We start from the raw sequence: 14,361 nt of genomic DNA, 5'->3' as shown, positions 1-14,361 counted from the left end.
CGGATTTGGCAATTTCACTGACACTTAGTTTCAGGATTAAGTTTGCCAACCTTTGTAATGGATACTTTGGTCACTTTGCTTTACTTAATGTTGAGAAATAAAACAGTGGTGTCTTGTTCGTATTGCCTGTTTAATTTGCAGCATGCTGCTCTACTTTCACTTGTGGGAGTCTGTTTTCATGAAATGTCTGACAGCTTGTCTTTGTAGATTTTAGGTGTGTTCTTCAGCATAATAATGAATTTGTTTATGCCATTTAAAGGAGAGGAGAATTAGACCAAGATCACATTATTATCTAAGTAGATGCATATAATTTGCTCTTATTCAGCCTGCAATATTGTTTCCCTTTTCAAAATAATAGATAATTAATAAAAAACTTATTTAGCAATATATGAGATTTATTTTTCCAATGGTTATAAATTATTTCATCTTAAATTTTATTTTTAGAAAAAGTTTCTACAAACATGCAAGGTGAGACCTATAAACAGATGGAAATTTCTAGTCTAAAAGTGGAGCAGAGAACCCATTTTTGTGAAGTTGGGTTATTAGATATTTGGGTATAATTTCTTACTGGTTTAACTTTTAACAGACAATCTCTCATGAATCAAGGCGCAATGCAGGAGGTTCATCAGTTACTTCACTGCCTGTGTCCTATAAGAAGGTAAATGTCCATGGTTATCTAACTATTCAAACCTTTAGTCCCCTAAGTTTCTGTGTGAGGTTTTCGCAGAGGGTGGTTCTCATAAGTCTGTTTAAGTCCTTCATATTATGTGAACCATAATTTATGGCAGGTATATGAGAAATTAGAAAAAAAAATGTACTGGAATGTTTGATTCTTTTCTTTCTCCTTCAGGAGCAGATCTACAGACCTTATAACAGTGTTGCGTGTTTTCTTGTTTGTTAAATCTTTGGCTTCGGAAATACTTTGCCATGTAGAACAGGGTTAACTGTTTGAGGAATATCTAATACCCACTAGGCCTGGATTTCTAATTGATCTTATCCTCCAGATTGTGGATAGATCCGTTTCCTCTTGATAGTCCCAACTGAAAGTAGACCCATTGGATTAACTGCTGAATAGCAAGTCAACACTTATATAAATCTAACTGAGTCAGTGGGTCTACTCTTTTGTTGTTGTTTAGTCATTTAGTTGTGTCCGACTCTTCGTGACCGCATGGACCGGAACACACCAGCCTCTCCTGTCTTCCACTGCCTCCCGGAGTTGGGTCAAATTCATGTTGGTTGCTTCAATGACACTGTCCAGCCATCTCATCTTCGGTCGTCCCCTTCTCCTCTTGCCTTCACACTTTCCTAACATCAAGGTCTTTTCCAGGGAGACTTCTCTTCTCATGAGATGGCCAAAGTATTGGAGCCTCAGCTTCGGGATCTGTCCTTCCAGTGAGCACTCAGGGTTGATTTCCTTTAGAATGGATAAGTTTCTCCTCCTTGCAGTCCAGGGGACTCTCAAGAGCCTCCTCCAGCACCACAATTCAAAAGCATCAATTCTTCGGTGGTCAGCTTTCTTTATGGTCCAGCTCTCACTTCCTTACATCACTACAGGAAAAAACCATAGGTTTGATTATTGGGACTTTTGTTGGCAAGGTGATGTCTCTGCTTTTTAAGATGCTGTCAAGGTTTGTCATCGCTTTCCTCCCAAGAAGCAGGCATCTTTTAATTTCGTGGCTGCTGTCACGAAATCTGTCACTGCCTCCATCTCTTCCCCTTCTATTTGCCAGGAGGTGATGGGACTAGTGGCCATGATCTTTTTTTTTTTTATGTTGAGCTTCAGACCGTTTTTTGCACTCTCCTCTTTCACTCTCATTACAAGGTTCCTTAAATCCTCCTCACTTTCTGCCATCAGAGTGGTATCATCTGCATATCAGAGGTTGTTGATATTTCTTCCGGCAATCCTAATTCCGGTTTGGGATTCCTCCAGTCCAGCCTTTCGCATGATGTATTCTGCATATAAGTTAAATAAGCAGAGGGACAATATACAGCCTTGTCGTACCCCTTTCCCGATTTTGAACCAATCAGTTGTTCCATATCCCGTTCTAACTGTTGCTTCCTGTCCCACGTATAGGTTTCTCAGTACATAAATAAGGTGGTCAGACACTCCCATTTCTTTAAGGACTTGCCATAGTTTGCTGTGGTCCACACAGTCAAAGGCTGTTGCATAGTCAATGAAGCAGAAGTAGATGTTTTTCTGGAACTCTCTGGCTTTCTCCATAATCCAGCGCATGTTAGCAATTTGATCTCTAGTTTCTCTGCCCCTTCTAAATCCAGCTTGTACTTCTGGGAGTTCTTGATCCACATACTGCTGAAGCCTACCTTGGAGGATTCTGACCTTGCTAGCGTGGGGAATGAGTGCGATTGTACGGTAGTTGGAGCATTCTTTGGCACTGCCCTTCTTTGGGATTGGGAGGTAGACTGATCTTTTCCAGTCCTCTGGCCACTGTTGAATTTTCCAAATTTGCTGGCATATTGACTGTAGCACTTTTACAGCGTCATCTTTTAATATTTTAAATAGTTCCACTGGAATGCCATCAACTCCACTGGCCTTGTTGTTATACAAGCTTTCTAAGGCCCACGTGATTTCACTCTCTAGGATGTCTTGCTCAAAGTCAGAAACCACACTATCTGGGTTGTCTCGGATACCCAAATCTTTCTGGTATAATTCCTCTGTGTATTCTTGCCACCTCTTCTTGATGTCTTCTGCTTCTGTTAGGTCCCTACCATTTTTGTCCTTTATCATGTCCATCTTTGCACAAAATGTTCCTTTAATATCTCCGATTTTCTTGAACAGAGGCTAGTAATAGGATGCTGGTCTCTGTTCTGTTTGTTGATAACTCATGAGATTTATTACTCTGCTTGCCGTATGTATAAGTTTTCTCTCTGCATGGTATATAGGACAATGAACAGGCATTTTGCTTTAAAAGCACCAAGACAAAGAATATTCCGAATTTTTGCCAGTTTTGGAACTTGATATTCTTAGATTCTGGCTTATTACATATCATCTATTTATTATAGATCTGGTTTAGTACATGCACTATATATATATATATATATATATATCTATATCTATATATATATATATATATATATATATATATATATATATCTATATCTATATCTATATCTATATCTATATCTATATATATATATATATATATATATATATATATATATATATATATATATATATATATATATATATATATATATATATATATCTGTGTCCACGGTAGCATGAAACCTGAAAATGAACATAATTTCCAGATAGTGTGCACGGTCTAAGGAGCCTGTTCTGCAACCTTCTAAAGCTCTTTCAGTATGAGAGTTGGATATGAGAGTTTCAGAATACTTTGTGGCTTTCTGTTTCCATTGATTATGTGACAGGTGACCCATGGTCTGAGTTGCTGGTGGACAAGCAAGTGGGACACATAAATCCCTCTTGTGGACTCAAAGCTGAAGTGTATTTGAGCCTTCATGGTAATAATTCTACCAAGAAAAATGACAGCTTTTTCTGCTACCATATACTGCTTCTTGACCATGGCTCAATACTGCCTCTACTTCCTCTTTTTCTCCTTGCATTCACCTCTTCTGGGGGAAAGACCTGGTGGGAGTCTACCTTGTGGCTTTCTTTTGATCATTGCTTTGATCCCCTACCCCCAATTCCATGCATACCACATGTATTTACTGTTATTAAACCCTCTCTGGCTTGGTAACAGTTATAATCTCTTCGGTTATATTTCTTTTACCTCACATTTGCTTGGCTCTGATTGTTGCATCTCTTTTCTTCTTGGAATTTGCCAAGTTTGCTTCATTTTGGCATGCTCAGAATTGACAGATGGTACGTTAAATAAATGGAAGCCAGTACTTGCAGTGGGTTCTCTTAAAAAGACTCTCCTTTGCTTTTGGCTTTTTGTAGACTGTGGTCATGTGACCGTGGAATGTCCAGTTTCATTAATGCCATGTGCCAATTCTCTGTGACACATTAAAAACAAAACAAAAACAAAATCCTATTCATTACGTATCTGGTAAAACTAAAGAAAAATAAAAAAATAAAGAAGTCAAAAACATTGGGGCACCTAAAAGACTAACTGCTATATTTTAAAGTGAGTTTTCATGGACAAGTCCACTTCTTCAGACTGGGTAGAACTAGAAACAGAAATATATTCCTGAAATGCTATCTATGAATACACTGTTAATACTGTCAAAGGTTTCCAGATACTTAAAGTGATTCTCAGCAATTCTTTACTTTACTTTACTTTACTTTATTTAGATTTATACCCCACCCCTCTAGACAAAGTCTACTCGGGGTGGCTTACAAAAAAAGTGATAAAATACAATAGAATAATATAGTTATTAAAACTTAATACACTAATACAGTACAAGCAACTAACTAGTGGATATATACATTATCAAGATGGGAAATTAAAGAAATGAAACAGTTAATTGACTGGAGGAAAGGCCTGCCTAAAGAGCCAAGTTTTTAAATGGCTTTTAAAAACACCCAGCGAGGGAGCCAGGTGGATTTCCGTTGGTAGATTATTCCACAGCCGAGGGGCCACTGTCGAGAAGGCCCAGTTTCTTGTTCTTTCTTTCCAGGCCTCTCTCGGCATAAGGCCCCCTCAGCCATCCCTGCTGGCTTTGTTGGGTGATTCGAGTAGATCTGGGTGGGAGAATGCGATCTGCCAGGTATGGAGGTCCCAAACCGTTTAGGGCTTCATACGTCATCATTAAAACTTTGAAATCAATGTGGAAACGAATGGGCAACCAATGCAGAGCAGCCAGGGTGGGGAAGATATGCTGATATTTCCTTACCCCACTAAGGAGCCTGGTTGCCGCATTTTGCACCATTTGAAGTTTCCGCATCAATCCCAAAGGCAGCCCCACGCAGAGTGCATTACAGTGGTCTAATCTCGAGATTACGAGCGTGTGGACAAGAGTAGTGAGGGCCCCTCTGTCAAGATATGGTCGCCAGCTGGGCAATCCGCCACAGGTGAAAATAGGCAGAATGGACCACAGACGCTGCCTGGGTTTCCATCGTAAGTGCCGGGTCCAGGTGTATTCCCAAGCTGCGAACCTCACTCTTTGCGGTGAGGGTTGACCCCCCAAAAGAGAGGGAGTCACCCACGCCGCTGATGGAAGGGCCACCTACCCTCAAGACCTCCGTCTTGTCTGGGTTCAGCCTCAACCCATTCAACTGCATCCATTCCAGTACAGTCTCCAGACAGCACTGAAGGGACAGAATGGCATCCACTGCAGAAAGTGAAAAAGAGATGTAGAGCTGTGTGTCATCAGCATACTGATGACACGATTCCCCACATCCCCTGATGACACCACCCAGCGGCCTCATGTAGATGTTGAATAGCATTGGAGAGATGATCGACCCCTGGGAACCCCACAGTTTTGATTCCACAGGGCCGAGACACTCTCCCCAAGCTGTACTCTCTGGGGATGGTCCTCCAAGAAGGAGCGGCGCCAGGCAAGCGCCAGGCCACCGATTCCCAACTCAGAGAGCCTCCCCAGGAGGATACCGTTTCTCAACAGTGATCCCCATTTTACAAACTGAAGCTACAGTTGAGAGGGGAAGAGAGAGACTCTTTTAAAGTTGACATTATTATGACTCTATTATAAGGTGAAATCTCAGATATGAAGCTATGCAAAGATTCTCCCCACCACCACCATGATCAGAATTGTCTTTCTGATGAAGCTGAGGATATTTGGTGGACAAAGAAAGATTTTTGGAGGGTTCAGATACTTTCACAATTGAAAGGTGGTGCTGTTGAGTCAACAGGCTTTCTCCCCTTGATGCTTCTGGAAATGCCAATATTTACCATCATTTCTAGGAACATTCTTAGTTTGTTTTAAAGTATATAGGAGGACCCACTTTTAAAGCAATGTTTAAAAGTTTTGTTGTGGAGCTTTTATCACTTTCTGGATATCCTCCTGATGGACTGCTCCCCCTAGATGTTCCCAACTCTTCTCTATGCTCACCAAAGCCACCCTGAAATCTCTGAAGTTTCTCTGGGAGTTTGAACTGAGACTACATTGGGCCGCATCTAGCATCTGTGGATCGGCTGAAATCCTGTTGGTTAATAAACCTGTAATAACACAGGTAGATGGCAGAAAGCGCAACATTCACTTGCTTCTAGCTGACAAGAGGTCCCTGCTGGGATTTTTAAGCATATGTCCAGCCCACTTGTGAGCATGACTCTCGAGAATTGGAGTGGTGGTTCATTAATTGCTGGATAGAAGCAAGTGAATGTTACATTTTGCCTTCGTCCTGCATTATAAAACAAGATTTCAACCAATGTTCATTGTACATACAGCAAATAACTTTGTCCATCTTTTATCTTGCTTAAATCACTTCACAAATGTTTAGCCATTTCCATATGTTCTTAAATTGACAGAAATTTATTTGAATGCAACTGTGCTGTTACAAAGAGTAGATTGTTAAAGACAGAGGTGGAAAATATTTGGGGGGGATTTGATAGATTTACTGAAAGTAGCATTTTCACACCTACCAAGAGTCACTGCAAGAATAAATGTATCCTGAAAATACACACATTTGTGAGGGTTCTAGGCTGTTTTGGAGAAGGAAAGCAGGAACAAATCTATGTGTACATTTCAGAACGCAAATGCCTAAAATGCAGATGTTTGAAAAAAATATGCATGTTTTAGATATGCTTTAGTCAAATGGAGGAAAATGCCTACATTAGACAGAATGACTAAATATGCAGGCAAAATGTGCAAGTTTGTGCACTAGTGTCAACACTGGGAGGAAAAATGAAGTCTTGCAACCTGATAGGAAAGAGGCGTGGGATGAAAATTGCAGGTGGGATTCAGTGAAACACCACAAACCTTGATATGGAAAGGTAGGAATCAGCAGATCTGATGTTGGATCTTTGTAGAGTTGGTGGAATAGGCTGACTCTTAGTAGTATAGATCCTGAAGGTAGTAAATTTCCATCCCTTGTGGTCACTAAATGTATTGGTCACTAAAATCCTGTTTAGTTTTATGGGCTACTCTGATATACTGTAATTGACTCAGTCTTCTGCTCAGTGGATTAATTTGCTAGTGTTAGTTTGGGTGTCCTAAATCTCTTGAGGATTAGATTAGATTATTTTACTGTCACTTCCAGCCCCTAATTCTATGTAATTAAAGATATGTACATTTTATAGATGTACAGTGTAAGCTTAAACATAATGCAAAGTCTATCAATAGAATAATTATCTGAGAGTTCCTCCAAATTTAATTATCTACTTCAACTGCTTCTGGAAAAGGTTCTCTCAGAAGGCCACCAAAGTGCTGTGCTTGAGCACTTGCTTTGTGAAAAAAATGAGGGTTGGGCTAGACTTCTTTATTGGAACTGGATTTTAGATAAGACTTTAATCCTCTACAGTGTAAGGGAGCCCAGTCCTTATGTAGTTCTGATTGGTAATTGCAGTATCACATTGGAAGTTGTTAGTTTTGGTTCTGCAGTTAGACTCCTGTGTGCACTACGGTACTTATGTTGTACCATGGCCAGTAGTGACCTCTGGTTCAGCACCACATCTTCAGGCTATGTAATGCTCCAGTTTTTCCTTTAAATTCTTTATATAGCTTGGAGTGTTTCCTAAACTTGAGTTCCCTGTTATTGTCAGACTACAGCTCCCAGAATTCTTGACCACTGGCAAGGAGATGCTGAGAATTGTGGCCTAGGAGTGTGAGGAACACAAAGTTGTGAACTACTTGCATAAAGTTGTGCAGAGTGTGTTCTGTATTTACAAGCATGTTGAGATTCTCCTTTGATCATTTCCTTGTTCTTCTCTCCTCCCATCTTTTCTGTAAGCATCATCCACTTGCTAGCGCTGTGGTTGTACAATGGAACATACAATGTTTCATATTTACAGTACCCTGCAAAGAGCTGACAAGTCAATATGTTTTGAATGGCAAAACATATAGACAATATAGATCAGCGATTCCTAACCTTTTTTCACTTGCGTACACACTTGGCAGACCATTTTCATCAATTGTACCCTTCCTGTAAGGGAGGCAGGGCATGGGGTGGGGGGCTCTCTCACCGTTTCATCTTCAGGCCACTCATCACTCTCTCAGTGTGCACAAGTGTACCAGCAAAAGGCTTAACATCTGTAAGGTGTTTTGTCCCATTCAAACTGTCACTGATAGAAAAGGAGCAGGTGGCACAAGCCCCTGCATTAGCATTGAATCAAAAATGGATGCCACCTTGGAGAGAAAACCAATTGGATGAGCTCTCACATGGTGAGTGGGAAGAGAAGAAAGGCGCCGAGAGATTTCTCACTGATGAAGATATAAATAAGCGACTTACACTGTTGACATATGTTCCTTTTCCCACCATTATTCAGTTTTTTTCATGTACTACTAAATGTCATGATTCGTACACCTGGGAGTACATGTACCTAAATTTGGGAATCACTGATATAGATGAATGAAAATTTGAAGCCCTGCCTTTCACTTCAAAATGGAAAATACGAGAGAATGACATTTGACATAAAAATGCGAAGAAACTTAAAAGCATTTTTTTCAAACACACAAAAATATATCTGATTTAAAAACAGCTTTCTGACACTTTGAATGCTAACTCTCTCTCTCTCTCTCTCTCTCTCTCTCTCTGTGTGTGTGTGTGTGTGTGTAAAAAACAAAAACAAAAAAAGCTGTTGTGGACTGAAGCCCAAATTTTCATCTCCAGATAGTTTATGGCATGTAGCTTATGCTAAATAAAACCTTCCTTGCTGGTGTTCTGGCTAATATATATTCCATATATATATTCTGCAAGTTCCCTGTTGTTTCTATAGTGCAGCTGAAGTAGCTTTGAAAATATTCCACTTTTTATACTGTTGTTTTTACTATGGAGTAAGTGGATGCAATGCTAAACTTGTTCAAAGAGACCACTTACTGTTTTGTTAAAAAGTTCATTAGCCTGGCCTAATTAGTAAAGAGTCTTGTTTTGTTACCAAGTGGTATGCAAGAGCTGCTACACAAAAGATGAGATGCTGCATTTTTATGCAAAGAAAATTTACAATAAAATTGGGATGCAATGTTGCAGTATATTCAGTGAGTATTGTTTTTTAATTGGCAGTCGCTCCTATTGTTGTACAATATATTTTATGTGTTTAAGTAGTTTAAACTGCTTTATGATTTTGTATTTATTTATTTATTTATTTATTTTAATTTCTGTTTTCAGGCCACTGAAGAAGTGGGTCAGGTTCATTACATTGTACAGCTGGAAGGGAACCTGAGGTTCATCAGAGCCAACCCCCTGATGTTTCAAGAAAAACACAGACCTTTTTGACTTGTCTCTCCTTGGGTCATTTCTTTCCCTTGGCTTCTGTAGATTATAGAAAAAGGCAGTAGATGTTCCCTACTCTTCTTAATACCATCCTTTTCCCAACATTTCAGCTGGCACTGTGAGGCTCCTTTGTAAAATTGTTGGTGAGCATAAAATTGGGTGTGGGGAGAGAGCCATGCACACAGTCTTGAACCCATTGGAGGACAGAGGGGATATAAATCTAACTAATGAATTATGCATCCTAGAGGAGCCAGCCTTTGTGACCTTGGGCAACTTGTACAGTCCCAGGATGCCCCCAGAAGAGGTTAATGGTAAACCACTTGTGAGTGCTTTCTACCTAGAAAACCCTGAAAAGGGTCATCGTAAGTCCAAATTGGCTTTACTGCACACAATTGTAAGTAAGTAAGTAAGTAAGTAAGTAAGTAAGTAAGTAAGTAAGTAAGTAAATAAATAAATAAATAAATAAATAAATAAATAAATAAATAAATAAATAAATAAATAAATGTAGGAACGTTTTAAAAGTGCAAAGTGAGTAATAGACAGGAAATAATGATCTCACAGTTCCTTGATACACGGTGTAGTAGATTTTTTTTTTTAAATGTTTTCCGAAGGTTAATGTTCACTGATTATCAACTGCCAAACTTAGAACATAGGTTTCTAAGAGTTTAGTTTCTGGATAGACATACCACATTTTACACTTCTGTACATCACTAGTGTTGACATAACACAACATCAAGGGCTAAGTGTGCATCTGCGTTATTTTCTTTTCTACAAATGATCCAGTGTGAGTGCTCTTTACCTAATCACTGCATATGTACTAGTAGAAAAGCAATGTTAGAGCAGTTATTTATCACCACTTGATGGCCAAGTGTTGAATTTCATTTTTAGAAATTTCAGTACAATATTCTTGTACTAGATAAAAGGACTGGGGGAGTTAAACACTGGCTTGGGAAGGTGTTATATCATGTTGATAATTGTGAATCATATAGTCTGGTTTTGCACTGATGAGGTCAATAGGAATTTGACCACTATCTTCATTATGTCCTGCATTCGCGTTATTTAATTGGGCAATAAATGCATTCTATAATCAGAGTAATAGGCTTTATTTGCAATTCATACTGTGTGTAAAGTTTATGCCTGCAGAGTCATTTCCCAACAGCTGTCTTCCTTTTTTCAGGTCTGATCATGACATATACAATCTCTTTCAGTTTTTTGATGTGCTAAGTAGCTTGTGTATTCTTGTTTGTTATACTGCCTGCATAGTCACAAGAACAGCAGATTCTCAGGTCTCTTAACCCAAGGGGTACTCATCTCTTTGGCTTCAGTTTTTGGCATTTTATGCAGCATAGTTTGGACAGGTAGATTGATGTGCAGAAATGGGGAACTCAGGCTGTGCTGTTATAAAAGTGTTTGTATGCATAAATAATTGATAACATAGAATGTTTTCCGTTAGCATAGTAGAATCTGTAATACCATAGCAGTCATGACTACAAAATTACCACAGTGTTGTACCTTTTTTTGTTAGGAAATGAGATTCTCCAGACTGTTCTGTTATTAGGAAGTACATGTCCCACTGGAGTGCAGGAAGTTCAAATGAGGTCTGCCTTTCTTTATTAAGCATGTTTCACAAATGTTTGCACAGGCTTTCTTCTAAACATACTCCTACCTTCCATTCCTCTGATCTTGTAGGCTTGTATCCTCTATTTTGAGCTTTTGAAATGTATCCAGCAAGCCACTGTGAGGACCAAGAGACTTAACTTTGCTGTTAACCCAGTAGTGCTCTTTAAATATTCTTACACTGGCAGTTAACACTTCAGCAGTCAAATTTGCTAAATCCCTGCACTCAGTCCTGTATGCATTAGGGATTAGATATGGGTGTATTAGTATATTTTATTTATTTATTTATTTATTTATTTATTTATTTATTCATTCATTCATTCATTCATTCATTCATTCATTCATTCATTTATTTATTTATTTATATGCCGCCCATCTAGATATAGTCTACTCTGGGCGGTTCACAACATACAAGATAAAAACAATTTAAAATATACACAGTTTTACATAGATAAAAACAAATCGATATAAAATATAAATCTTAGATTTACAATTTTAACAATTAGTTTAAAGCAAACAGTCCCAAGATGGCATGACTCAAAAGAAAAGAAATAAGAAATCAGAGCCACTTAATACAGTGGTGCCTCGCTAGAGGATGATAATTCATTCCACTGAAATCGCTGTTGAGCGAAATCATTGTCTAGCAAAAAGCATTTCCCTATTGGAATACATTGAAACCTGTTTAATGCATTCCATTGGGGAAGAATCATCGTTGTCTAGTGAAGATCGGCCATAGGAAAGCCGCTTCGCAAACCACCGATCAGCTGTTTAAATCGCTGTCTTGCGAAGCTTAGGTCCCGAAAACACCTGTTTTGTGAGCGCGGCGGGAGCTGTCAAAATCATTGTCTAGCAAAAATTGGTTTGCGAAGCAGGGACCAAACATTGTCCAGCGAAATTCCCCCATAGGAATCACTGTTTTGCGAATCGCTATAGCGATTGCAAAAAGTGAATGTCTAGCGAAAAAACTGTCATGTGGGGTAACTGTCTAGCGAGGCACCACTGTAAATACAAATACCCTTGCACAGGTGGACATAATGAGGGATTGTCCACTCACCACTCCGCTGCTGCCACTGGCTCCGTGCTCCCTTCCAGTCACTCCGGAGCTCGTGGTTGATTAGCCACTCATCAGCCTGGCAGGGAGGCGTGTCTTCCCTCCTTCTGCCAGGAGTGGCTAGTCGATCGCGGGCTCTGGAGCGATTGGAAGGGAGTGTGGAGGCAGTGGCAGCAGCGGACGAGTGAGTGGATGGTTCAGTATATTACTTTATATTTTCTTATATTGAAATGCATTTGCTATTTTGCCGCCTATTCTCCCGGTTTGGACAGATTGTATAGTACTCTAAAAACCTTACATGTAATTGGAAATGCTATAAATAAATTAAATTTTTATTGCATCCATTGTAACCAATGTGTGGTTTTGTAGTGAGCTTCTGAGTTGGCTGGGACTGGCTGATACAATGACAGTAGTGGAAAAAGGTGATCCTTCTCTCATTGTTGAATCCAGGCTGTCAGCTACTGACATAAGAAACAAGTACAGTAGTCAGTTCACAGGAGGATTCCTCTAGTAGCATAGTAAACCTTGGATGCTTCATAAGGCAATGCTGGATAAGAACAAAGTGAGGGCATCTTTTTCTGGTCCCAGGTGCTGAAGAGTAAGGCAGAATATAAGTACGGAAATGGGGGTGCTGAGAAATACTGCTGAGAAAACTCTACAATTAGGGGATAAGAGGGCAGGTCCTCCTAAGGATTGAGAATTGATTGAACCAGGGAACAGAGAGTAAGTGTCAATCGGCAGTTTTTACAATGGAGAGAAGTGAAGAGCAGTGTGCCCCAGGGATCTGTCCTGGGACTAGTGCTTTTCAACCTGTTAATAAATGACCTGGAGACAGGGATAAGCAGCAAGGTGGCCAAGTTTGCAGATGACATTAAACTTTTCTGGGAGGTGAAGATCAGAAGGGATTGTGACGATCTCCAGAAGGATCTTTCCAAACTCAGAGAATAGGTGGCAAAATGGGAAATGTGTTTCAATACAGGAAAATGTAAAGTAATGCACATTGGAGCAAAAGAAATCAAAACTTGAGTTATCAGTTAATGGGTTCTGAGCTTCCGTGACAGATCAGGAAAGAGATAATATTAAGTAGTAGCTTTGTGTATTTATGTTGTTTGGCAATAATCCCAAATGAAATGTTTCTGGTTTAAATTCTATTTCTTGTTTTGATATTTGCTTTATCCACTTGTGAATTTTAACTGAATACTTTCTTGCTTTATTGCCATGGTAATAAGTTCCTTCATGATTTTTGCATTTCCAACACTTATTCAACATACAGTGGTGCCCCACATTGCGACGTTAATTCGTTCTGCAAAAATCACTGCAGAACAAAAACGTCGCAATGCGAAATAAAAAGCCCATAGAAACACATTAAAATGCGATTAATGCGTTCCTATGGGCTTAAAACTCACAGTTCAGCGAAGATCCTCCATAGCGCAGCCATTTTTGGTGCCTCTTAAGCGAAGAATCCGTCCCAGAAAACAGCGGGCGACCATGTTTTTTTCCCGCCGGCCATTTTGAAAACGCTGATCAGCTGGCCAAAAATGGTCGCTTTGCGATGATCGGTCATCGCAAAGCGAAATTCCCCCATAGGGAACATCGCAAAGCGATTGCTTTTGCGATCACAAAAAATGTGTCGCAAAGCAATTTCATCGCTAAACAGAGCGATCGCTATGCGAGGCACCACTGTATTTGGAAACATTTTTGCCAGTCTGGCTGGAGGCAAGTGCCATCTATACAGCATTTTATATGCATTTTCTTTATAGGGATTTGCTAATGTTAGCCTGTAATTTTTGTCCACAGTTGTTGCCAATTTTCTAATTTTATATTACAGTATATCCAAAATTTTTAGACCATTTTAACATTGTCCCTTTAATTTCTTTGTCTTGTGTGTCCCAGAGATAATAATGCTTAAGTAATGAAGGAAGTCCATTTGCTCCTACTGTCAGCCTGTCCTTTTATTCACTGCTAGTAGTTTTTTTTGGAGCTACTGTACATAGGCAAAAATGATAGATTTTCTCTTGCAACGAGTTCACAACCCAATTTCCAGCAGTAGTAGATATAAGAGAGGGAGGAAGAAAAACGGTTAGAGAAAGAAAGCAACAAAGGTGAGTGTTAGCTGATGGTTATGTGCATTAAGGTGTTCTAATTAGGAATGAAAACAGTGATACTATGCAAGTACTTTTCACTAGTGGGGAGAGAGAAAGAGAGGAAAGGATAGGTGAGTGAAGCTATGGGTTCATGTTCTGTGTCTCTACAATTCAGACACAAGAGGCAGCACTGGAGAATAGGACAACTTTGTCAAAGAAAAAATGAGAAGTATAGTAGCTGAAAGTTATGAAATTACTGGCAGGGATATAATATGTGTATGCAAAGGTGTGTAGGATCA

The 14,361-nt window shown here is 39.4% G+C and overlaps 1 protein-coding gene and 1 long non-coding RNA gene across 6 annotated transcripts in view; both read left to right on the top strand.

Moving 5' to 3' along the window:
• Positions 1 to 14,361, top strand: part of IGSF11 (immunoglobulin superfamily member 11) — a 235,217-nt gene that overhangs the window by 31,344 nt on the left and 189,512 nt on the right. The window lies entirely within an intron of this gene.
• The window catches only part of LOC144588034 (uncharacterized), a 53,734-nt gene that overhangs the window by 11,457 nt on the left and 27,916 nt on the right, over positions 1 to 14,361 (top strand). The window lies entirely within an intron of this gene.

Source organism: Pogona vitticeps, chromosome 3, assembly GCF_051106095.1.
Source record: "Pogona vitticeps strain Pit_001003342236 chromosome 3, PviZW2.1, whole genome shotgun sequence".
In the NCBI taxonomy this organism is placed as follows: domain Eukaryota; kingdom Metazoa; phylum Chordata; class Lepidosauria; order Squamata; family Agamidae; genus Pogona; species Pogona vitticeps.
Note: the sequence above shows the minus strand (reverse complement) of the source record. Positions and strands in the feature narration are given on the sequence as shown.